Here is a 24393-nt window from a genome sequence, read left to right as displayed (position 1 = left end):
GTTACTACCTATTTGAACACTACTACAAACTGATTTTCATTTAACTGATCTCTTGCTTGCTAATACATAAAGGCGCACAGCCTCTGAGCTGACAGACCTTGTTTTTCCTCTTTTTCAGATTCTGCCATAACCCTACTCGTTACAGTGCATATTTGAAATAAATGCCTATTTAACCAGAAGCATTATTAGCCACACAGAATATGAACATGGACAAAATGCAGAAACTTTCTTAGCTGAATTTGCTGTCCTATTCCACAAGGACATGTTGTATGTATTCTAGCCCTGATTCTTTGCAAGAAATCTGGAATGTTCCATGTCCTAAGTCCTCATTTTTATAATGTGCTGTTTCTTTTTTCTCTGCCTAGCTTACGATCAATATTTTAATCTGAAATTCACAACATCTGTATATTAAGATTCTGGCTAAAGCTCTTGCATGCTCTAATCCAAAATCCTTACCCTTAACAGTCTTGCCTAGAGTTTCTCATTCTCACCATCTTTGAAAACAACAACAAAAAGGAAAGAAAAGAAAAAAAGAAACAAAAAGAAGCAGCTAACAACTATTATCAACATATGTACTAACTGGGGCTTCTGGCTTACTTGCTGTGAACATCTTACAATTTTATAAATCAACGTACTGATTGGGCCATCTCTCCTAGAACTGGTGAGTTAGTGCAAGCCAGGACCAAAGAGATAAGTACCTGACTTTTTTTTTTTTAGTTTATTTATTTATTTTGAGACAGAGAGAGAGAGAGAGAGAGAGTGAACATGAGCAGGGGAGGAGCAGAGAGAGAGACAGAGAGAGAGGGAGAGAGAATCCTAAGCAGGTTCTGTGCTGTCAGCCCAGAGCCCAACATGGGGCTCAGTCTCACAAACTTCAAGATCATGACCTGAGCTGAAACCAAGAGTCGGACACAACCGACTGAGCCACCCAGGAGCCCCAGTACCTGACTTCTACAGAAAGCTGCTAAACACCGACACCAGATTCTGCCACCAGGGCTTTTTGAGAGGTAAAATTACAATATAGCACAATCACCTACCTCCATCCTCACCCCAGAGGGAAAGAAAAATCAGCCATGAGACAAGGGAGGGTCTGGCTTTTCTCTCTGCTCCTCTCTGGAGAGGGAGGCCTGGTAACTTATCCTGCTGTTGACTACTGGTTCAGGTCAATAGGTTCCTTGGTCTGCCCTGACCCTACCACTAAGAGGAAGGAGAACTGGGAAAGAAAGATGCTAGGCAAGAGAGAAAGAGTGCAGGTTAGCAGACTCACTCTCACCTTTGTATGAGAATGTATAGATCTCCTACAGATTGTGATACCATAAAAGCTGCAGTCTAGCATAATATTGCTAATGCTTGACCTTAGAGAATAGCCGATGCAGTGAGACGATTCCAGAAGCAAGAAGTAGTGTACTTCCAGGTAGTAGCTGAAAAAGGTGGTTAAGGAAGAACCCACTTCAAGGAATCATGCAAAGGGGAGGGCTCACAGAATGCACTGAACTTACTCATGTGCCTTTGAGAAAGTTAGCATGCCAGGCACACAGGGGATAGCTCATCTGCATTATCCAGAGATCAGTTACAACCATAAAAAAGGGCACTGTGCCCATAAGCAGTCAAAGAGATAATTGTCCTTCTATTCTCCCTCTCAACTCTCAGTATTAGGAGAGTTAAGCCCTGAAAGACGGCCAATTCCTAACCACTAAACAACCAGTGAGACCCAGAAGAGTTAAACCTTGAAATGGAGGAGGTAAGAGAGGTATTCTAAAATTAGAATCACCCCCACACACACACACACAAACACGCATGTGCACGCTGCACACGTCAACAACTAACCATGCCTCCACCCCATTTCAGGTAATGAGCAGGAGAAAGCTTTGGATATGATTTGAGATTGCCATACATTGAAGTTGTGGAATCACCCCCAAGACGGTGGAAAAGAATTACTTACTTGACTTGGAACAGATGGGGAAAAGACTGGAGACAATATTTTCATGTCCATGTTTTAAGCTCATGTTTGAACCACACTGAATTAAAACCCCCAGTCAACTAGTTAGATAGGCATTTTGAAAGTATGTACTGTGGGTTTCATTTTGCCAAGCTTTGCAAAGGGCAAAACTCTTAGCAATTAAACCATAAATGTGGGATGTTTCCTTGGAAAATCACTAAGCCCGATAAAATAGTAAAAGACCTGAGTATTATCATAAATAAACCAGTTTAAATTTGTTTAACTCACTGTTTTATTTGATCACAGAACTTTTTTTTTTCTATATGATTTCCATTGATAATCTTCAAAATACACTTTTGTTCCAAGAAGGATGAAAGCCTGGCTATGGGTCTAAAATCAAAGTCAGAAAAATGCAGTTTTTGGGCAGTTAGTGGAAAGAGACTTGTTTCTTTCGGGTTTGGGATCCTTACAGGTTGGAGCCATTCTTTCCAGGGCTGCAGGAGTTGTGCAACTCGTGGAACGCCTCTGGAGTTGTTCCCACCAATGAGGACCCCATGAAAAAAAACAGACTTTATGATGGGGTTGAAAAGCTGGGGGAGGCTTGGAAAAGTGAGAAGTGCTTCTAGATGACAAAAATTTTATATCAGAAAAGAGCTTAACATTGGAAGCCTAGAAGAACTGGAAGGTTTTAATCCCATGGCTCCTCACCTGAGAGGCATTTTTCACATCTTCCTATCCATGCAAGACTTCCAGTATCCAACTTCTGCAGTTTGAAAACTGATACTAAAGCCCCAGGAAAACGGACTATTTACAGTTGTTTGAGAGAGGAGCCAGGACAAAGGAGAATGGGCTCACACACAGAAAGGACTGGCACACAGCTCCAGCAGGAGGTGATTTCACATCCTCAGAAGGAAAGAGGAGCGTGTCAAGCCCTGGTTGATTCTGGTTTGGCAAGTTGGGGCCGCTGACCACTGGGGTCCAAAAAACTGTACAATAAGCCAACTGGAACAGGCTGAACAGCTCACGGGAGTCCTGGTCTCCGTATTTTACTGTCTTGCCAAAGCCTTTGATTTTCCTGGACCTTTTCTAGACTACTTATGAGTTATCTATAGGTGAACAATTTGTTATAATGTGTCATGACCGTTTTGAAATCTCTAACTTCTGTGTCAGAGGCTTCTCGGTCCTTACATACATGAAGTGTAAAAAGAGTACTTCCTCCTCAACTTAAGACTGTGGTTTTGACAAGGTAGGGGTCAAGCCAGACTCTCACAGACAAGAGAAGTTGAGGTGACATTTTACGATTTTAAACCAGATATATGATGACAACAAAACAAAACCCAATAACAACATGAAAACCTTTGTATCATTTGTTATTTGTGTGTGAAATTAATATTTTATTTTTTTAACATTTTTATTTTTTATTTTTGAGAGACAGAGACAAAACATGAGTGGGGGAGGGGCAGAGAGAGAGTGAGACCCAGGATCCGAAGCAGGCTCCAGGCTCTGAGCTGTCAGCACAGAGCCCGACATGGGGCTCGAACTCGAGAACCTCGAGATCATGACCTAAGCTGAAGTTGGACGCTTAACCAACTGAGCCACCCAGGCACCCCTGAAATTAATATTTTAAATAAAAATGTTAATTTTTTGTACTTAGTTATGTCTCCCTTTTAGAAATCTCTATAATCTCGGGGTGCCTGAATGGCTCAGTCAGTTAAGCAACTGACTCTTGGTTTCTGCTCAGGTCATGATCTCATGGTTTCATGAGTTCAAGCCCCACATTGGACCCTGAACTGACAGTGTGGAGTCTGCTTGGGATTCCCTTCCCCCTTGCACTGTCTCTGTCTCTCTCAAAATAATAAATAAGAACTTAAAAAAAAACTCTATAATCTCAATATTTAATTTTTCTAAAATTAATAAGTAAAAAGCAAAGGATGAATTAAGTATAATTTTTATGTTCTATTGTAAATCTTTTAAATCTTTATCTTCCTAAATTAAAAACGTTTTCCCTGAAGAAGTCTATTTACAAAACATATCTGAGATTTTGTAAAACCAGTAGCACATTTTCTATTTCTAAAGCCATAGAAGACCAGAAATGAAAGCATTTTCCTATGATTGGGCCCAGATGATGCAAAGATATACTACAGTGTAGGTAAATTGAGCAAACTTAGATAAATTTATTACTCTTTCATACTTCAGTTTCCTTGTCTATAAAATGGAAATTCTTATGATACCTACTAAATAGAATTGTGCACAGATTGAATGACATAGTAAATTCTGGTACATAGTAAGATTTTAATAACTGGCTGAAAAACATTGAAATAAAATAAAAAAAATTATTTCCCTTTAGCTGTATTATAGTACAGTTGAGAAGGTTTTTATTCCAAGTTAACCATTCCAATAACAACAACACCACAGTGGTAATTATACATAAATTAATTTATAAATTTATAATTATATATTTTAAAGTTTTTTCCCATTACAATTTTTTTTTAATTTTTTAAAATGTTTTTATTTATTTTTGAGACAGAGAGAGACAGAGCACGAGCAGGGGAGGGGCAGAGAGAGAAGGAGACACAGAATCTGAAGCAGGCTCCAAGCTCTGAGCTGTCAGCACAGAGCCCAACGCGGGGGGCGAATTCACCGACTGTGAGATCATGACCTGAGCTGAACTCAGGTGCTTAACCGACTGAGCCACCCAGGCGCCCCTCCCATTAAAATTTTTAAACCATTTCTCTTCATGCTATAATGTGGTTGTATCTGTCTTTAACATAACTAGATCTCTTTTATACTAGTAAGGAAACCCATACGTATGTATTGTTAATAGCTCCATCAAATGAATATTAAGGTCAAGTAATAGCCAAGTGTACATATTGCTTTGTAACAAATAGTCCCATCTCTTTATAAATTGTAAACATATGCAATAATAGTATTTTATTACAGATATTGTATCTTATTTTTATTATGGCCATATGCAATATTTTATTACATTATTTAGCAAAGAATATATTTAGTACAATTTTATGTCCAGTGGGAAATATTTTAATTCTTAACTTCCGAAGTTAAAAATATTTCTTTCTCAAGAAATCTGTTTATAAAACATTCACCAAAAATGCTACCCGAGACTTTTTTAGATTAGTAATAGTTTGTATTTCTTAACAAGAAATATTTGTCAGTTTTTCTCCTATTTTAAAAAGAATTTCTCCATAAGTCAGCTATGAATGCATATGGAATCTTTAATCCTTTAAGAGCAGCTAATTAAATCTTTCTTTCCTTAGTTGCCTCTGGGATAGGCCCGCTGTGTGTGGTACTTCCCATGGTTGGTCATTTTGTTTTAATGGCAGGGGGAGGAAACCAGCAAAGCGCCGTAACCACACTGCATATCAAAATGTCACCATGGCAGCATTTGTCCACTTGTCAGAGTCCTTCTGAAATGACTCAGCCATTCATTTTGTTGAATCAATATTAAAGCTTTTCAGATTTATTACTTGAGGTTTGGGAGCAGGCGAGGCAAACAAATCCTTCATTCCTAACATTGAGTTCTAGTTGGGCCAAGATTATGATTTCTGTCTGCACATGAGGATAGATTGTAAGGTTTCCACTACTTGCATAATTATCTTGTAATAAGCTTGTATTTACATGTCTGACAGTACCGTGAAAGAAGAATTTAAAGTTTCCAAAAACATTCTGTGGGCTGCGGTAAACTTACCAAATGCTAAATTCAAATAGCTAATTCCCTGAGAGGTGTCAGGGAGGAGGGCAGAGAGGAGAGATGTAATGCTTTTGATATAAAATCTTTAAATCTTTGATTTAAGATTCTTTAAACTCCATTTATATATATCCCACCTTGAAGCATAATTAATAAGAACCAGGATAAGCATGTTATCTATTAAATCTTTCTATTTAATAATGTCCATTGACTAATACTTTCTCCGTTCATCAAATATAAAATTCTAAAATTGGCTTTTTCTACTTAAAAATACCAAGATTTCAGGATGCCTGGATGGCTCATTCAGTTAAGCATCCTCTTCGGCTCAGGTCATAATCTCAGGGTTTGTGAGTTCAAGCCCTGTGTGGGGCTCTGTGCTGACAGCTCAGAGCCGAGAGCCTAGAGACTAGAGCCTAGAGACTAGAGCCTAGAGACTAGAGACTAGAGACTAGAGACTAGAGACTAGAGACTAGAACCAAGAGCAGAGAGCCTGGAGCCTGCTTCAGATTCTGTCTCCCTCTCTCTATGCACCCTCCCCCCATCCACGCACTCTTTCTCTCTCTCTCTCTCTCTCAAAAATAAATAAACATTGAAAAAAATTGTAAATAAATGAAAATACTGAGATTTCTTCAAAGACAGTTTGATAATTACGTAAGTTTAGTTTCTGGTGGTTTGGGTCACAAAATGAACTGCTTTCTCAATCTAAGCACTCACTGGGTGTATTTTCAGTTATCACTGCACTAAATTCAGTGCAGAGCTTACTGATCCTGTCCAAAGATGAAACTGTGAGAACTTTTCATAAGTATAGATCTGTCCGATGAGTTTGTGAAGTGTCATTAAGGCTTCAGTGACAAATCAGGCCAACCTAAAATGAGAGAAGGCAAGCTTCTCTTCAGTGTTTCTCCTTCAGATCTCTTCCCAGAGCAGAGGAGTCTTTCATTTAACATCCCATGATCTAAACCAGTCCTACTGGGAACTGCACAGGATGCTGCAATGCAATTATCCTCAATGGGTTGAGTCAACACCAGATAACATGATGAAGTCATCTGTGTGGGGTTATAGGATCTGCTCTCCCAGGACCCCCAAACTCTACCAAGGACTTGTGCAATCTGAGGTAATGTTTATTTTACCAATAGCTGCAAGCAAACAAAGCCACGGCAAACAAAGCTCCCACTGTCTATTTCCCACATGGGTGAGAAAATCAAGCCCAGTGGGAAGAGAGGTTTGACTGATGGTATGTTTGGGCATCATGCAGGGCCTTGCAAATTTTATATATGTAGGGGTGCTTGGTCCACTTAATGCAGACATCTCTGCCATCAGCTTTAGACTTAAGTTCAGATTTTCTACCTTTCCAATGTCCAATAAGCTTTCTTAAACAATTTAATGCAACCATGGCAATTTCAAATCATACTGAAAGACATATAAGAGTACTGTCTGTGGTTTCTGCCTAAGGTGATGAAAAAATTTTGGAAGTAGATAATGGCGATGGTTATACACCACTGTGAATGTAATAAGGGCTACTGAATTGTACACTTAAAATGGTTAAAATGGCAAATTTTATGTTCTACTTATTTTACCACAATTTTTAAAATTTTATTTTCTTATACATAAAAAGCTGAATGGCACATTTTAAATGAGTGAATTGTATGCTATGTGGTTTAAGGCTCAAGAAAGTAGCTAAAAAGAAAAAAGAGCACTTTGCAGAAAGCTTTAACGCTCTGTCTGTAGCTTATACATAAGTCAGGTCATATCAGAAAACTTACACTGGAATTGTCTCACTTTTCAGAAAAGCAAACTCCTTTTTGAGTTTTTTCTTTGTAGGGTTCTGAGAAAGTAAAAAGGTTTTTAAGACCGTGCTTGAAAGAGTACCATGCAGACAAATACAGCTTTAGCATTCCATTAGAGCAATCCCACATGGAATACTCCCAAACAAAATGGAGTTCTCTAATACTTTTTAGTTTTTCTTTTCTTTATGCTTTTCTTTTTTTTTTTTCTTCAAAAAAGCAAGGAAGTGCATTGTGAGTATTTCCTACAAGAAATGCTGAGCTGGTTAATTTCTGATAATTATAAAATCACGGGTGGTCACTAGTTCAAAGAAAATCTTTCCCAAATAAAACCAATTATGAGCAGAGACTTTAACTGTGTTCCTTTATCCTCTGCCAAAATGCAGTATCAATAGAACAGAATGTGAAAGCTGCAGCTTTGATATGAAAGGTACTGAAAGTATTCATCTTTTGGTACTTGTTCTGCCACCATATGGAATGGAATAAAAGGAAAAAAGAATTATGCAGCATCAACTCGAATTATGCAATTGGAGAAAAGAAAAAGCAAATCATAACCAGATGCATCTATGCATACATTTTATTATAAAAAATTTTCTTTGATATCACCAGGCACCCAATGCACTCTACTGGTAGTGTAAAGTAATTGAAAATAATATAAAAGAAGAACTGGGACTAACATACATTATCATTCAAATGGAAAAGCGTTTACAGCAGAGAAATACTATCAAAGATGTCTTTAAAACACTAATATTAGGCTGAACCACACGAAATTGATATTTTCTTATGTTAAAATGGTCAAACATGGGCAAAATGGTTGAATAACAGCAGTTTCGTGTGATTCAACCTAATACATAATTTTCCTCATAATTTCAAATAGCCTGTTCTCTTCATCATCATCACTCAGTAGAATAAAAGATTTATTTAATTTTATTGTTTTTTGTTATTTATATAATTTTAAGTTATTTAATATTTTTAGCCACCTCATGTGGAATGAATCCATAAACACATGAGTCAATTAATGTCCCTTTTCTCCTCTCAACGAAGACATTTTTTAAAGTTAGATATACCAAGATTTCTCACTTGTCAGTGTGTTGGGGCCTATTCTCAGCCAGTCAGGAGGCACTTCAAGGGAAACCCTTCCTTATTTGAGATGATGATAGGAGGGGGATTTTCTTCCCCAGCCAACTCTGCTTCTATATCCCTATATCCCAAGCTAAATGTCAGGCATCCTTCCTTGGAGATCGGAGAGGGAGGTCTAGGGCTGATGGACTAGAACTGAGTGAAGCTTGATACTAGTGAAACTAGAAGCCAGAGGCAAATCCTACCTATGGATGATCATCCTATCTACAGTCAGAAACACTGTATTTCCTGCAGGATCTAAAGAGAAAGTGCTGGAAAGAGAAGGTAAGTCAAAAAAAAAATTAGAAGCTAGTTCACCTTGGGACCAGTGTAGAAGGAAGAGGAGGAGAGAGGGAGGCAAGAAGAGACACAGAATGGGACTGAGTTGAAAGAGAAAAAGAATTAGGCCACTGAGGGATGCCCATATCATCCCTAACTGAAATATACAGCACTCCAAGTGGGATGAAGAAATGGACAGGCACTTTATGCCAGAGCGCAGCAGCCAGAGCAGAATCAATAACCAAACAAATTGTGGGGCACCTGGGTGGCTCAGTCTGTTAAACGGCTGACTTTGGCTCATGTCATAATCTCAGTTTGTGAGTTCAAGCCCCACGTCAGACTCTGTGCTGACAGCTCAGAGCCTGGAGCCTGCTTCAGATTCTGTGTCTCCTTGTCTCCCTCTCGCTTTTCCCCTTCCCTGCTCGCACTGTTTCTCTCTCTCTCTCTCTCTCTCTCTCTCTCTCTCTCTCTCAAAAATCAATAAACACTAAAAATTTTTTTAAAAAAGAAATTATTTAAAAAAATATATCCACAGGCGCCTGTGTGGCTCAGTTGGTTAAGGGTCCAACTTCTGCTCAGGTCGTGATCTCACAGTTTGAGTTCTGGCCCCACATCGGACTCAGTGCTGACAGCTCAGAGCCTGGAGCCTGCTTCAGAGTCACTGTCTCCCCCTCTCTCTGCCCCTCCCATGCTCATACTCTGTCTCACTCTCTTTCTCGGTAATAAATAAACATTAAAAAATTTCTTTAAATATATATATATCCAAACAAATTGCAGTTGGCTCCCATGGCAGGGGCAGAATCTGAGTGGCATTACTGAAAAAATTTCATGTTGTCAGTGATAATCTACTCCACCCAACAGTTGGGAAGGTTCTGTTTGCAGTTCGCACAAAGGAACATAATACAATTCTGCACGATTTCATAGGACAATAACCATTGAACAATGTCTCCTAAATCAGAGTCAAAGGTCAGAGACACTCTGGTAGTGAATAAGAAAGCAGTTCTTTTCCAGTGTTCCACATAAGATTAACCTGAGGAGGAAATACTGGAAAGGGGCTCAATATCTAAGAAGCCAGTTTACTGAATTAACACAATTATGTTCTATCTTATCACTGACTCATTAAACCTGCGTTGTTCAAAATTCTTTTCTGTGCCCAGGATGAGATTTTGGGTGGGCCCCATGTTTCACATTCATTTTCAGTTACAGTATTAAAAAATAGTCTCATTCTCAGATAGTACAAAGCAAAGCTTACCCTCCCATTTAAGTTTTGTGAGTCAGTTCTTCTTTGGCTTGAGCCCGATCCAGTTTATAATGCCTGCAGTGACGAAGGAGGACACGGTCACTCATTTTCTCTACTCCTTCCAACTCCTCTACTTTTCACTATGCTCTTTAATGGCTCCTTCAGGGTTGAGAAGCAGACAAGGAGATAGAGGTTAAAAAAAGGCTCTTTTCTGTTTCCGATTCTGTGTCTCCCTCTCTCTCTGCCCCTCCCCCGTTCATGCTCTGTCTCTCTCTGTCCCAAAAATAAATAAAAAACGTTGAAAAAAAATTAAAAAAAAAAAGGCTCTTTTCTGAATGAATTCTTTAGAGACTCTCATCTATGGGGATACCTGACATGGGCTATGTTTCCCTGGGCATACCACTGGTAGTTAACCTTCCAGTCTCTATTTTCCGGTAGTCAGCCAGGGTTGCTTCCTCCCTCCAGATAGGTCTCTTGGTTGTGGTCTCTTTAGACCATTAAGACCCGTCTGACACATTTTCAACTGACCCTCAGAATACCACATCTTTCCACAGTCATTACTCTAACTGTAGGGCAGGGTCAAACTCACCTTTTGACTTTTTCAGGATGAGTCGGGTACCAGCTCCTCTATTCCTCAAACTCCAAGTCAAGCTCTCCAAGTGATTCTCTGTTTCTCCACCACTTTTGCCTAGAGGTGGGAGAGGTAGAAGGCAAAGCACAAAGACAGCTCTCTCCAAAAAAATTCTCACTATAGGCCTCAAGACCAATCTCCTAGCCTTATATACCCTGAAGGTAGGTAATGAATTAAGAATCTTTAAGTTGCTGGGGTGCCTGGGTGGTTCAGTGTGAAGCATCCTACTTCAGCTCAGGTCATGATCTCAAGATCCGTGCATGAGTTCCAGCCCCGCATCAGGCTCTTGTGCTGACAGGTTGGAGCCTGGAGCCTGCTTTGGATTCTGTGACTCCCTCTCTCTCTGTCTCTCCCCTGCTTGCTCTCTGTCTCTTTCTCTCTCTCTCAAAAAATAAATAAGAAACATTTAAAAAAAATTTTAAAAGGAGTCTTTAAGTTGGTTATCAGTCTCTTTACAATGTAGTAAATGGTTAATCTTGCAGATTTTGGAACCACTGAGTTCAGAACTCTGCTCTACTATTGCTAAGTGACCTTAGACAAGACACGTAATGTCTCAGTGTCCTTATGTACAAAATATTGAAATCTGTAAAAAGTAACAATAGCCACAGCCTAGGTTATTGTTTCTTAAGAAATTTTTAATGTTTATTTATTTTTGAGAGACACAGAGTGTGAGTGGGAGAGGGGCAGAGACAGAGAGAGAGGGAGACACAGAATCGGAAACAGGCTCCAGGCTCTGAGCTGTCAACACAGAGACCAACTGGGGGCTCAAACTCAGGAATGGTGAGATCTTGACCTATGGCCAAAGTCAGATGCTTAACTGACTGATCCACCCAGGTGGCCTTACAGCCTCACTGTTTTAAAATTAAATACATTAAAAGAGCAGCTCTCGGTTTGGGCTCAGGTCATGATCTCATGGTTTCGTGAGTTTGAGCACCACATCAGGCTTTGCACCATGACGGTGTGGGATTCTCTCTCTTCCTTTCTCTCTGCCCTTCCCGTGTGTGTGCTCTCTCTCTCAAAATAAATAAACTTAAAAAATTTTTAATTAAATACTTTAAGTACTTAGTTGCCTGGTCATCAATAATGAAGCAAACAGACAAGTGTGCCTTTTGATCCGATGCACTGAGAAGTACCCAACATCACCAATGTAGGATTCTTGCCCAAAAACATTTACCCTGAATGTATTCATGAGGAAATAATCAAACAAATCCAAATTAAGGTGCACTATGCAAAGTGACTGAAGTCTAGATTTTTCAAAAATATCAGTCACATAAGGCCAAAAACTGAGATGGAAGAGGGGAGCTTGGGAACTCTCTGGGGAAAAAACAAAAAAACCCAAAAAACCACCAAAAACTAAAGAGGCGTGACAACTAATTCAACCCAGAAACTTTAATTAAATTCTGGGTCTCATTTTAAAATAAATAAATAGGGGCTCCTGGGTGGCTCATTCAATGCAGAGCCTGCTTGGGACTCTCTGTCTGCTTCTCCCCTGCTTGTATTCTCGTTCTCTCTCTCTCTCTCTCTCTCTCTCTCTCAAAATAAACATTTAAAAAAAACATGAAAAATAAAATAAAATAAATAAGTACAAAAAGGAAACCAGATAAAGAACACAATCAGGGCAATCTTGGCTATTTAAATATAAACTGAATATGTGAGAATAAGATTTTATCAGCATTACACTTGGGTGATGGTTATATTGTGTTTTTGTACAAGTATGTCTTTGTTCTTTGGAGACATATGCTGAGGTATTTGGGGTGAAGATATCTGTAACTTATTCTCAAAATATTCCTCAAAATATTATATTACAAATTAAAATAATAGTGTCATACACATAATAAATCTCTTAGAATAATACCTGGCGCATAATAAATGATTTTGTAAGTGTAAATTATGTATTATTAGCAAAGAAAACTAGACAATAGGAAAAAATCTTGTTTAAAATTATTATACATTCGTCATTGAATTAATGTACTGAATCATGAATTTCCCCTAAGATCCTCTTCACCTACTGCTCACCTTTCTCAACCCCCCAAATACCTGTCTTTCTTTGACTTCCCCACTCCTCCGTTCAAACCATGTCTCCCACTAATAAGCTAGTTTCCAACCTTCTACCTTACATTGTGGTAATATGATTAGAAGGATATTTTTTCGAGTTCTGCTTTAATCTGTAACACTTAGGTTCACAATGGACTTATATTAGAAAATCTTTGGACCTTAGAATTCACACTGTAACTTGGCTTAAATAACTTCGAGGCTTTATCATATAGCACTGCTTAGGGGTTCTCAGATTTTTTTTCTTCATATTTAAACATTTTTATTCTATATAATATTGCTGAACTGATTTTTTTGGTCTTTTTTAATTTTATTTTTTATTTTTTTAAATTTACATCCACATTAGTTAGCATATAGTGCAACAATGATTTCAGGAGTAGATTCCTTAATGCCCCTTATCCATTTAGCCCATCCCCCCTCCCACAACCCCTCCAGTAACCCTCAGTTTGTTCTCCATATTTATGAGTCTCTTCTGTTTTGTCCCCCTCCCTATTTTTATATTATTTTTGTTTCCCTTCCCTTATGTTCATCTGTTTTGTCTCTTAAAGTCTTCATATGAGTGAAGTCATATGATTTTTGTCTTTCTCTGACTAATTTCACTTAGCGTAATACCCTCCAGTTCATCCACTTAGTTGCAAATGGCAAGATTTCATTCTTTTTGATTGCTGAGTAATACTCCGTTGTGTGTGTGTGTGTGTGTGTGTGTGTGTGTGTGTGTGTGTGTATACCACATTTTCTTTATCCATTCATCCATCGATGGACATTTGGGCTCTTTCCATACTTTGGCTATTGTTGATAGTGCTGCTATAAACATCGGGGTGCATGTGTTCCTTCAAAACAGCACACCTGTATCCCGTGGATAAATGCCTAGTAGTGCAATTGCTGGGTCGTATGGTAGTTCTATTTTTAGTTTTTTCAGGAACCTCCATACTGTTTTCCAGAGTGGCTGCACAAGCTTGCATTCCCAAGGGGTTCTCAGATTTTTTAAAGTCAGGACTCCTTTAGTCTCTTAAAAACTGAGGACTCAAGCTTTGGATTATAGTTGTAATAGCTATCAATATTTACAGTATTAACAAATCTAAGAATGATTCAAAGTACGTACGTATTCATTCAATTAAAAGTAAACTAATTTCAAGCTAACATCAATAATATATTTTTATGAAAACTGTATTTCCCAAAACAAAAATATTTAGTGACATCAGTGCCATCATTTACCATTTTCCAAATTTCTTTGATTACTTATTACAGCTGTATTTGTTTTGTAATCGTGGTAACATACATATAACATAAAACTTATCAACTGTACCATTTGAAAGTATACAATTCAGTGGCGTTTAATATGTTCAGTGTTATGCAACTCTCATGACTACCAGAACATTTTCAGCACTCCAATAGGAAAACCTGTAGCCCTTAAGTAGTCACTTCCTATTCCTCCCTTCCCCAAGCCCTTAGCAACAACTAATCTGCTTTCTGTCTCTGTGGATTTGCCTATTCTGGATATCACATATAAATGGAATCATACAGCATGTGGACTTTTATGTCTGGCTTCTTTCACTTAGCGTAATGTTTTCAAGGTCCATCCATGTTGGAGCACATAGCAGTACTTCATTTCTTTTTGTGGCTGAGTAATATTTGATTTTACGTATACACGACATCCTGTTTGGAGTGTGCGTACACCACATTTTGTTTGGTGTGAAGTGGCATCTCACTGAAGTTTTGTATTTCTCTAGTGACTAATCCTGTTGAGCATCTTATGCTTGTTGGCCATTCGTATACTGTCTTTGGAGGAATATCTATCTGTTCAAGTCCTTGGCCTATTTTTTCATTGAGTGTCCTTTTGTTGTTGAGTTATGAGTTCTTCATATATCCTGTATACTAGACCAGATGTGTGATCTACAAATATTTTCTCCTATTCTGCAGGGTGTCTTTTCGCTCTCGTGACAGTGTCCTTGATGCCCAAAAGTTTTAGTTTTAACTAAGTCCAATGTATCCTTTTCTTTTGTTGATTGTGTTTTTGTGTCATATCTTTAGAAATCATGTCAAATTGCAGATCATGAAGGTTTATTCCTATGTCTTTTTAAAAAGGTTTTGGGGCGCCTGGGTGGCGCAGTCGGTTAAGCGTCCGACTTCAGCCAGGTCACGATCTCGCGGTCCGTGAGTTCGAGCCCCGCGCCAGGCTCTGGGCTGATGGCTCGGAGCCTGGAACCTGTTTCCGATTCTGTGTCTCCCTCTCTCTCTGCCCCTCCCCCGTTCATGCTGTGTCTCTCTCTGTCCCAAAAATAAATAAACGTTGAAAAAAAAAATTTTAAAAAGGTTTTTATAGTTTTAGCTCTTGTATGTAGGTCTTTGATCCATGTTGAGTTATTTTTTGTACGTGGTGTCAGGTCCAACTTCATTCTTTTGTGTATGGATATCCAGTTGTCCCATCACCATTTGTTGAAGACATTCTTTCTCTATAGAATGGTCTTGGCACTTTTGTCAAAAATCAACCTATCTATAAATTTATTTCTGAGCTCTCATTTTTCTTCCATTGACATAGGTCTTTCCTCATGCCAGTACCAAACTGTTTTGATTAGTGTAGTTTTGTAGTAAACGTTGAAAGTGTGAACTCTTCAACTTTGCCTCTCCTTTTCAAGATTTTTAAAAAGTTTTTATTTACTTATTTATTGAGAGAGCGAGCGAGAGAGAGAGGGAACGAGTGGGGGGGGGGCAGAGAGAGAGGGAGAGAGAGAGAGAATCCCAAGCCAGCTCCATGCTCATGGAGCCCAACATGGGGCTTTTTCAAGATTGTTTTGAGTAGTTGGAATCCTTTGCCTTTTGTTATGTATTTTGGATCAGCTTTTCCATTTCTGTTCCAAGTCTGTTAGGATCTTCATAGAGATTGCATTGAAACTATAGATTGCTTTGGGCAATATTGCCATCTTAACAATATTAAGTCTTCTAATCCATGAACACAAGATGTCTTTCCATTTATTAATATTCTTTTATTTCTTTCAGTATTGTTTTATAGTTTTCTGTGAGCAAAGCTTACATATTCTTAGTTAAATATATTCTTAATTATTTATTCTTTTTTGGTGCTATTGTAAATGGAATTATTTTCTAAATTTTCTTTTCAGGTTGTTCATTGCTAGTGTATAGAAATACCAGAGATTTTTATGTGTTGATCTTGTATCCTGCAACTTTGCTAAAGGCACCTATTAACTGTAATGACAGGTGGATTCTTATATTTGCTTTACATTCAATCTGTTTCTATATATTGTTTTGGTTGAAGTATATAAAGAATATCCAGACCCTTATAAATATTACATTAAGACAGGGAGAAGGATTTTCATTGGGTTTTCAGATAATTGTGGATATTCACTCTTGATACTATACCAAGACTCAGTAAGTGATAGTTTCTTAAAAGTTAATTGCAATGCGGCATCTGAAGCATATCAAACATTTTTCACTTAGTCACGTTAATATCCTTTGGACTCACACTTCGAATGGATCTTTTATCTGTGCATGATTTTATAACATTGTACATTTGGAAAATATGGTTCTCTGAATTAGGCAGATTTTCCAAGTGTTGACACATTTCATTTGATGGTATTTGAAACACCACCTTATTATCACCATAAATTTTATCACACATTCTTTCAGCTTTGGGAAGCCTATAGAGACAATAAAGTTTTCTAAAATATAATTTTTGCTTGAGATAAAACTTGAGTTTTATCAATGATGGCAAATTCTGTCTTGTTTTCCTTGAAGTAACTGACTTACTCTGTTCATTTTCAAGAAAATGGCTACCATATATCTAATTCTTATTGACCACAGTTCTTCTGCTAATCATTCTTTCTATTAAAAGTTGTGCCCTATGATAAAAATGGGTTGTTCAGCTCCAGAATTAAACAAGGGCATAAGAGCTTTTCCTCCAGACGACCATTGGATTTTAATATGAAGTAAAAGAAATTTATGCATATTTTGCATTTCATCAGAAAGAATAATTTTAAAAAATGTAGTCAAGGGTTGAGATTTAATAATCAAGGAATGTTCTCAAGAAAACTCTTTTTTTGGGGCACCTGGGTGGCGCAGTCGGTTAAGCGTCCGACTTCAGCCAGGTCACGATCTCGTGGTCCGTGAGTTCGAGCCCCGCGTCGGGCTCTGGGCTGATGGCTCAGAGCCTGGAGCCTGTTTCCGATTCTGTGTCTCCCTCTCTCTCTGCCCCTCCCCCGTTCATGCTCTGTCTCTCTCTGTCCCAAAAATAAATAAACGTTGAAGAAAACTCTTTTTTTAAATGCGTTTGCAGCATTGGGCAATACATGACTACTAATATAGTTTGGTGCTACTGCCTTCATTTATGCTAAAGTTTCTCTATGAGTGCAAATAATGACACAGTGAGCAAGGCAAACAACTTCTTAGAATTATTACAAAAATACTTTTGACCTTGAGGACTTGAAGGAGTCTCAGGAACTGACAAGACCACACTTTGACAAAAAGTGTGGCAGACCACATTTTGACAATAGTTGGTATGGCTATTGAAATGTCAGTTTTACAGACTGCCTCGACTTCAGAAATATTGAAAGAAGTAGATGTTACCATTCTTATCATAATTTCCTTGATGAAGTTTTCCAATCCCTTAGCAATGCATTTGGGTGCTCTCATTACACACAACCAACCAGGATCAGCAGGCCCTACATCCAGTTCTAATGAAACCAGAATTTTAATGGATAAAGGGCAGACATTAAGAGAAAGGTGAATATAGTTCATGGAAGGTAGGATAAGGCAGGAAGAAAAAATAATTTACTATAAAGCTTTTTGTTTATTCACATCACATTCACTTCCAAACTCTATTCCATCCAGTTGCTAAGACCAAATAAAGTAGAAGGGCTGGCATATCTATTTTAGGAGACTAGTTTAGGTAATGGTTTTGTGGATTTTGCCTTATGAGTAACCACAGTATTTTTACACAAAGAATCATTCTTTCTCAAGCTAATGCCTTCTTTTGCATCCCCATTAATTATAAAGCCTATAAAAATTGTTTTTCACAATGCCAAAAAAAAAAAAACAAAAACCACCCAGGAATTTTCTTTTGAGGCCTGGTGTACTAAAATATTTATTTTTCAGGGTGACTGGGTTGCTCAGTCTGTTAAGCGTCTGACTTCAGCTCACGTCATGAATGATCTCGCGGTTCACGAGTTCGAGCCTGTGTTGGGCTCTGTGCTCACAGCACAGACAGCTGAGCTGTCAGTACAGAGCCTGGAGCTTTCTTTGGATTCCGTGTCTCCCTCTCTCCCTCTGCCCCTCCCTCACTCTTACTGCCTCTGTCTCTCTCTCAAAAATAAATTTAAAAAACAGTAAAAAATGTTTTAAATATTTATTTTTCAATGAAATGAGTGAAATCCGTACAAGCCAAGTATTCATTTACATTATATTATGCTATAGATAACCAAATCTCTAGTACGACCTTAAGGAAAAGGTAATGAAAGGAAAGTTAATCGAGTTTCTATTAATACACATTGATTCTCCTTCAAAATAACAGATTAGATTTATAATTGAAAAGTACTGCAAAGGAAAATAGGTCCTTTTCAAAACAACAAATAAAAAATGTTTCAGTGCATTTCTTCTTAGCAGACTGCTCACTGATTAGCATATATTATTGCCAAACACACTATTCTGCATAGAAAGAAAGAAAGGTTTCACTACTCTTGCTATATACCCCACCAAGTAAATCCAAGTGTGAAATACTCTTTGAAGTCAGCAGGCATTCTTTGCTTCAAATAATTCTGAAGGGATTTAGAAGCCAGATAGGATTAAAGCTTGGGAAAAAAAGGGCGGGGGTGGGTTGGAAGTGGGGTGGGGAACAGCTCAACCTTAACTGTAAATAAATGAAAACATGGTGAAGAGGGAAAAGGAAAACTTTATTGAGATCCAACAATTGTTAAGGTGATAAACCTGGCTTATTCAGAATTAATGGTGGGAAAAGAGACCCTAAGGACAGACTCACTAATCAAAGTATGCAAGAAGAAACCAATGAAAAATATCTTTAAAATCAAAATTGCACAACCTCCTAAATTTAGATCCTTTGCAAAAATATTTTTAAACCAAATGTATTTAATCCAAATCAGTTGGATGAATTTGACATTCTTTCTGATTCAAGGCAACCTCCCTCTTGCCTGAGTTACTGCAGTAGCCTAACTGATCTCCCTGCTTCCACCCTAGGCCTCCTAAGTGATCCTTTTCGAAGGTAAATAATGTTCTCCTCTGCTCAAAACCCTCCCATGCATGGTTTCCCATTCTTACTCAGAGTGAAAGTCTGAGTCCTGTAATTGCACACACATTCTCACCCAATTTTGCTCCTTCTTACTTCGTCTCTGGCTGCTCTCCCACCTTGTGCAATCCACTTGAGCCCTGATGGTCTTCTTGCCATTTTGCCAATACACAAGGCACACTTCCTCCCAGGAAAGTGGTACTTACTTGGTTGTTCCCTCTGACCAGCAGGTTCTTCTCCTAGGTACCAACATGGCTCATATACTTTCTTCAGCCCTTTTTAATCAGGCCTTTTCTCACCCACCCTATCACAAACGCAAGTTCCCCTCACCTAGAATACTCCAACCTCCTTCCCTACTAAATTTTTCCCCATTCATTTATCACCATCCAACGTACCAGTGTTTCATTTATTCGTCTTATTCTTCTCTGTCTTCTACCACAAAAATATAAGCTCCATGAGAGCAATGATTTGGACTTGTTTGGGCACATATTCCCAGGGCTTAAAACAGTACCTTAAACACAGTAGGTACGTAATTAATATTTGTCAAGTAAATAGATGTAATTTCTGTCTATACTGTCAGATAAGCACTACTTCAGTTTACTGCTCTATGATTCTTTTTAATTTTAATTTTATTATTATTTTTTAATTTTGGAGAGAGAGAGCACAAAAGCTGAGGAGAGGGACAAAGAGAGAGAGAGAGAGAGAGAGAGAGAGAGAGAGAGAATCTCAAGCAGGCTCCACACCCAGTATAGGAGCCCAATGTGGGGCTCGATGATCCCATGACCCTGGGATCATGAACTGAACCAAAATCAAGAGTGGGATGCTTAACAAACTGAGTCACCCAGATGCCCCTGTTATATGATTCTTTATATGGGAATGAAAGTTTTGCTTTTGAACCTCTAGTTTGGTTTTTCAGGTATTGTTGGTCAAGCTGACAATTGTCAAGAAGTGGTCTCTACCCACTGGGAGAGAAGCAGACTAGAATGGAAAGACATTGTTGCCTCTTCAATTCTCCCCTTTTGTTTTCCTACCCCCTAATCTTCCTGACTCCATGAGCACACTATTGAACATCTAAGAAATCTAACTGGATGTCCACCATCTGGACTCTATTTTGACTTACTCTCCACTTTGGATAATCACCTTTTGCTCTCACCCAATTCCATAGACTGGTTTATCCTTTTAATGGTTTCTTTTGGTGAAGTGGGCTTAATTGAATTCTGTCTGACCATTTAGGTCTTTGGAGGAGTAGGCACAATAGCAAGCTTCTAGGTTACAGCTTCTAGGGCATTCACCTGCACCAATTTACTTATGTAACCATAGAGATTGTAAAGATTATGGGAAACAAAGCATTTAAGTTACAGTCTATTGAATTATAAACACACAACCCTTCATTTTTATATGTACCAACTACTTAGCTAATGAACTTAAGAACAGTATTTGTGAGACTAGTTTTCATATAGTAATGCCTGTATGGACAGAGGGATTGGAATGCTTGTTTTCTTTCTTTCTTTTTTTAATGTTTATTTTTGAGAGAGAGACAGAGAGACAGAGAGTGAGTGGGGGAGGGGCAGAGAGAGAGGGAGGCACAGAATCCAAAGCACGCTTCAGGCTCTGAGCTCTCAGCACAGAACCAAACATGGACCTCAAACTCACGAACAGTGAGATCATGACCTGAGCTGAAGTCAGGTGCCTAAGTGACTGAGCTACCCAGGTGCCCCAGAATGCTTGTTTTCAAGTCATATTTAATATTCCTGAATTACTTACTAACATTTATAAGCAACTCTGGATTCATGAAGTACCCTTGACTCTTCTTTTAACTGCATTATGGCAGAGCTGTGATTATAATAACCACTATGTTTAAAAAAAAATTTAATGTTTCTTTATTTTTGAGAGAGAGAGAGCAAGAGAGAGCCAGTAGGGAAGGGGCAGAGGGAGAAGGAGACACAGAATTAGAATCAGGTTCCAGGCTCTGAGCTGTCAGCACAGAGCCCTATGGGAGAGGGGGATGCTCAAACCCACAAACTGTGAGATCAAGACCTGAGCTGAAGTCAGATGCTTAACCGATTGAGCCACCTTGGCGCCCCGATAATCACTATATTTTAAAATCATAGGGTGCATGGCAACTAGAAAGGTCATCTGGTTCATCTCTAGCAAAACATATCTAAATCATGCGCTTTGTTTTTTCTCCAAGACTTCTAGAGAAGAGACACAATATTTTCTCTCTATATGGATTTTATATATACAGATTCAAATATATGTACACACACACACACACACACACACAAACCACCACCACCACATATATACATAATGATGAGAGACGAGGGGATTTTTTTTAAGTTTCATCCCAGAATATAGTTTTAAATTCATCTGAGTTGAAGTATTTCCTTAGTGTACAGAGGTCTTTTTCAGATTTGCTTCTAGAAAGTAGAATTAAAAAGAAAGGTTGATAAAAGGACATAGGAAGGAGCAGACAGTAAAAGCAGGGATGAAAGAAATCTGCCAGAGAGAAATAAAAAAAAAAAGAAGTAAAAATAATTCAGTGTTCTGTTACCTTTCATTTATTTTTTATTTACTTTTTTAAAAGTCTTTAAAAAAAAAGTTTGTTTTGTGACAGAGCAAGAGCACGAGTCGGGGAGGGGCAGAGAGAGAGAGAGAGAAAGAGAGAATCCCAAGCAGGCTCCACACTATTAACACAGAGCCCAATACGGGGCTCGAACCTATGAAGTGTGAGAACATGACCTGAGCTGAAACTAAGAACTGGACACTAACCAATTGAGCCACTCAGGTGCCCTGCCTTTCATTAATTTTTTTTTTTAACATTTATTCATTTTTGAGAGACAGAGAGTGAGCAGGGGATGGACAGAAAGAGAGAGGGAGACACAGAATCTGAAGCAGGTTTCTGGCTCTGAGCTGTCAGCACAGAGCCTGACACGGAGTTCGAACCTACGAACAGAGAGATCATGACCTGAGCCAAAGTCGGATGCTTAACCGACTGAGCCACCCAGGTGCCCCTCATTTTTTGATTACTAAGGGACTTGATCTGGTTCTTTTCTCCAGGCACTTATTACTTGAAAATAAAAGTACAAACAGACTCTGGAGTGATTAAGAGTTGGATGGTTGATTATTGGTTAAATGTAGATAAAACAAGTCCAGTTATTCAATAATAAAATGTGTTCAGTCTTAATATTGTTTAATAAAATAAAATCACGTGGTAATAAAAATTTAATCTATATAGAGAGGGCTAAGAAGAAAAGGCAGAGTCTTCTATTCTCCTGCCACATCTAGTCCTTTTTAACCACTGTTCAAAATTCCTTCCATAACATTCCAGAAAGAAAGATTAAATGTATCTCCCTGCATAGATACATGAATGTGTGTGTGTGTATGTGGGGGGGGGGATATACATATAAATTCTATTACAAAGGAATAACATCATACCTCTTATATGTAACTTACCTTTTTCTCTTTAAAATACATTTTGGAGATTTTTCCACGTGCCTAGACATGGAAGCTTTGTGAGTAAGGAAACAGTCTTCTTAAACACTGTATCCCCAATGGCTTGAATAAAGGTCTTGCATATACTTTTCCTCTAATGAAAATCTGTTAGGTAAATGAAGAAATAAATCAGAAAATATAGATTAATTGCATTTGTTGGAGTTAAACATTAAAAGCATAACATTACAATATTCTGATATATAAACGTATCAGAAGTATCCAGTCTGCTACTGATGAACATTTAGAATATTTTCAGATTTTTGGCTATGACTGTAGTAAACATTCCTGAACATATCTATTACATTTTATATGTATGTACCTGTAAGTGAATCCAAGGTAATTACCTAGCCATTTAATAGTTCAGTCAATTGCATTTTTAACTTTGATAGATATTACCAAGTACCACTCTCAGCCAGCTGCATCACCTTATACTGTCAATACAATACTGTTTTTATTCTGGAGCAAATCACAAAACTTGAATGCTAGTGACAGAAACACACATTCCTAAAAACTAAATATTCTTTCATCTGCAGCCGTCTAATGAAAACTGTGTCAGATGAGATCTCAAAAACTGAAAATCCCTTTGGCTTTGCTCAGCTGTGGGCACATCCTTTTTCTCAAAGACAAAGTACTTGTTCCTACTGGCCAGCTTTTTGGAACGTGGCCAAAATTCATGGCTAACTGCTTCCTTTGTATATTTTAATAATAAAATATAGTTCTATTATTGTCTTTATATAAAGTTCAATAACTGCACTTTTGTTAAACATAAATATTGATTCAAGAACATGCAGATATCATTGAAAAAAATATTTATAGAAAGAAAACAGGTAGCAGTGTTGTAGAAGTGCTTGAAATTCTATCACTTAGGCTCTCACATGGATTCCACTGCCTATTGACATTAAAATAAGAAAAGTAACCTACACGCAGAAAGAAGGTTGTATTCACATTAACATTCATGAAGGCTGAGCAGCTGAAGCCCTACATATCAAGTAGGGAATATATCTTTTGTCTGCTGATGAGAAAATGTCTCAGTGATAAATGGTTACAGACGGGTGTCACAAGGGCAACAGCACACAGAACAGCTCTGACAAACTTAAAAAAAAAAAAAAAAAAAGTCTTCTCCTGCAGTTCTTTTTGTAGCATTGTGGACCGCAGTGTCTACCTCCCCAAATAAAAGAAAAATATTGCAGTGCAGAATTCCTAACCTTTACTGAACACACTTCCCAGAAAACAAAAACACTCTTTGAAAGTAATTTAAAACACAGCTTCAAGGTCTTCATGATGCATAAATATTCAGACATTCTGAAAAGAAGTGCTCTGCGCCCTGCATCCCAGCTGTTTGGGTCGAACACGTACATTGTCGTAAGACAGCATGGTCATCAAAGGGCAAAGTCTGTAACGTTAACTTTGGGAAACAGGAGGCATATCATTAAAATGCTTTACAGCCATTTACATAAATTCAAACACATTATCATACTCATTTAGCAAATTTGAGAAAAATAATATATTAAGTAAGGAGTTTGTTATTTAACAAACTGTATCTCATAGACCCCAACAGTGACTACCAGTGACTTTTAGTTAATTTTCAAAACAAAGTTACAATTTGTACACAGCCTTGACTCCTTGAGAATAACAAGCTGAGAACCAAAGCCTGAGGGCAAACATTTTCCGGGGCCTGACTCTAGGTGGCCCACTTTCCTCACCTATCAACACAAAGACTGAGGCAACCCTACCCCGCCAACCAAGGACTTCTCTCCAGTATTTTGTCTCTTCTGCAAAAGTCTAGAAGCTTCCGCATGAAAAGTAATAAGCACAGTACAATTTTCCAAAACATGGATGTCAACACTAAGCTTTTGGAAGACCTTCTCCACCCTAGACAAACCTCCAGATGCAGAGCT

The sequence above is a fragment of the Lynx rufus genome, unplaced genomic scaffold, assembly GCF_022079265.1.
Source record: "Lynx rufus isolate CCGP_SWC_20201006 ecotype Redwood Valley unplaced genomic scaffold, mLynRuf1.p SCAF_1, whole genome shotgun sequence".
NCBI lineage: Eukaryota > Metazoa > Chordata > Mammalia > Carnivora > Felidae > Lynx > Lynx rufus.
The sequence above is the reverse complement of the archived record's forward strand: the minus strand, read 5'-3'. Positions refer to the sequence as shown.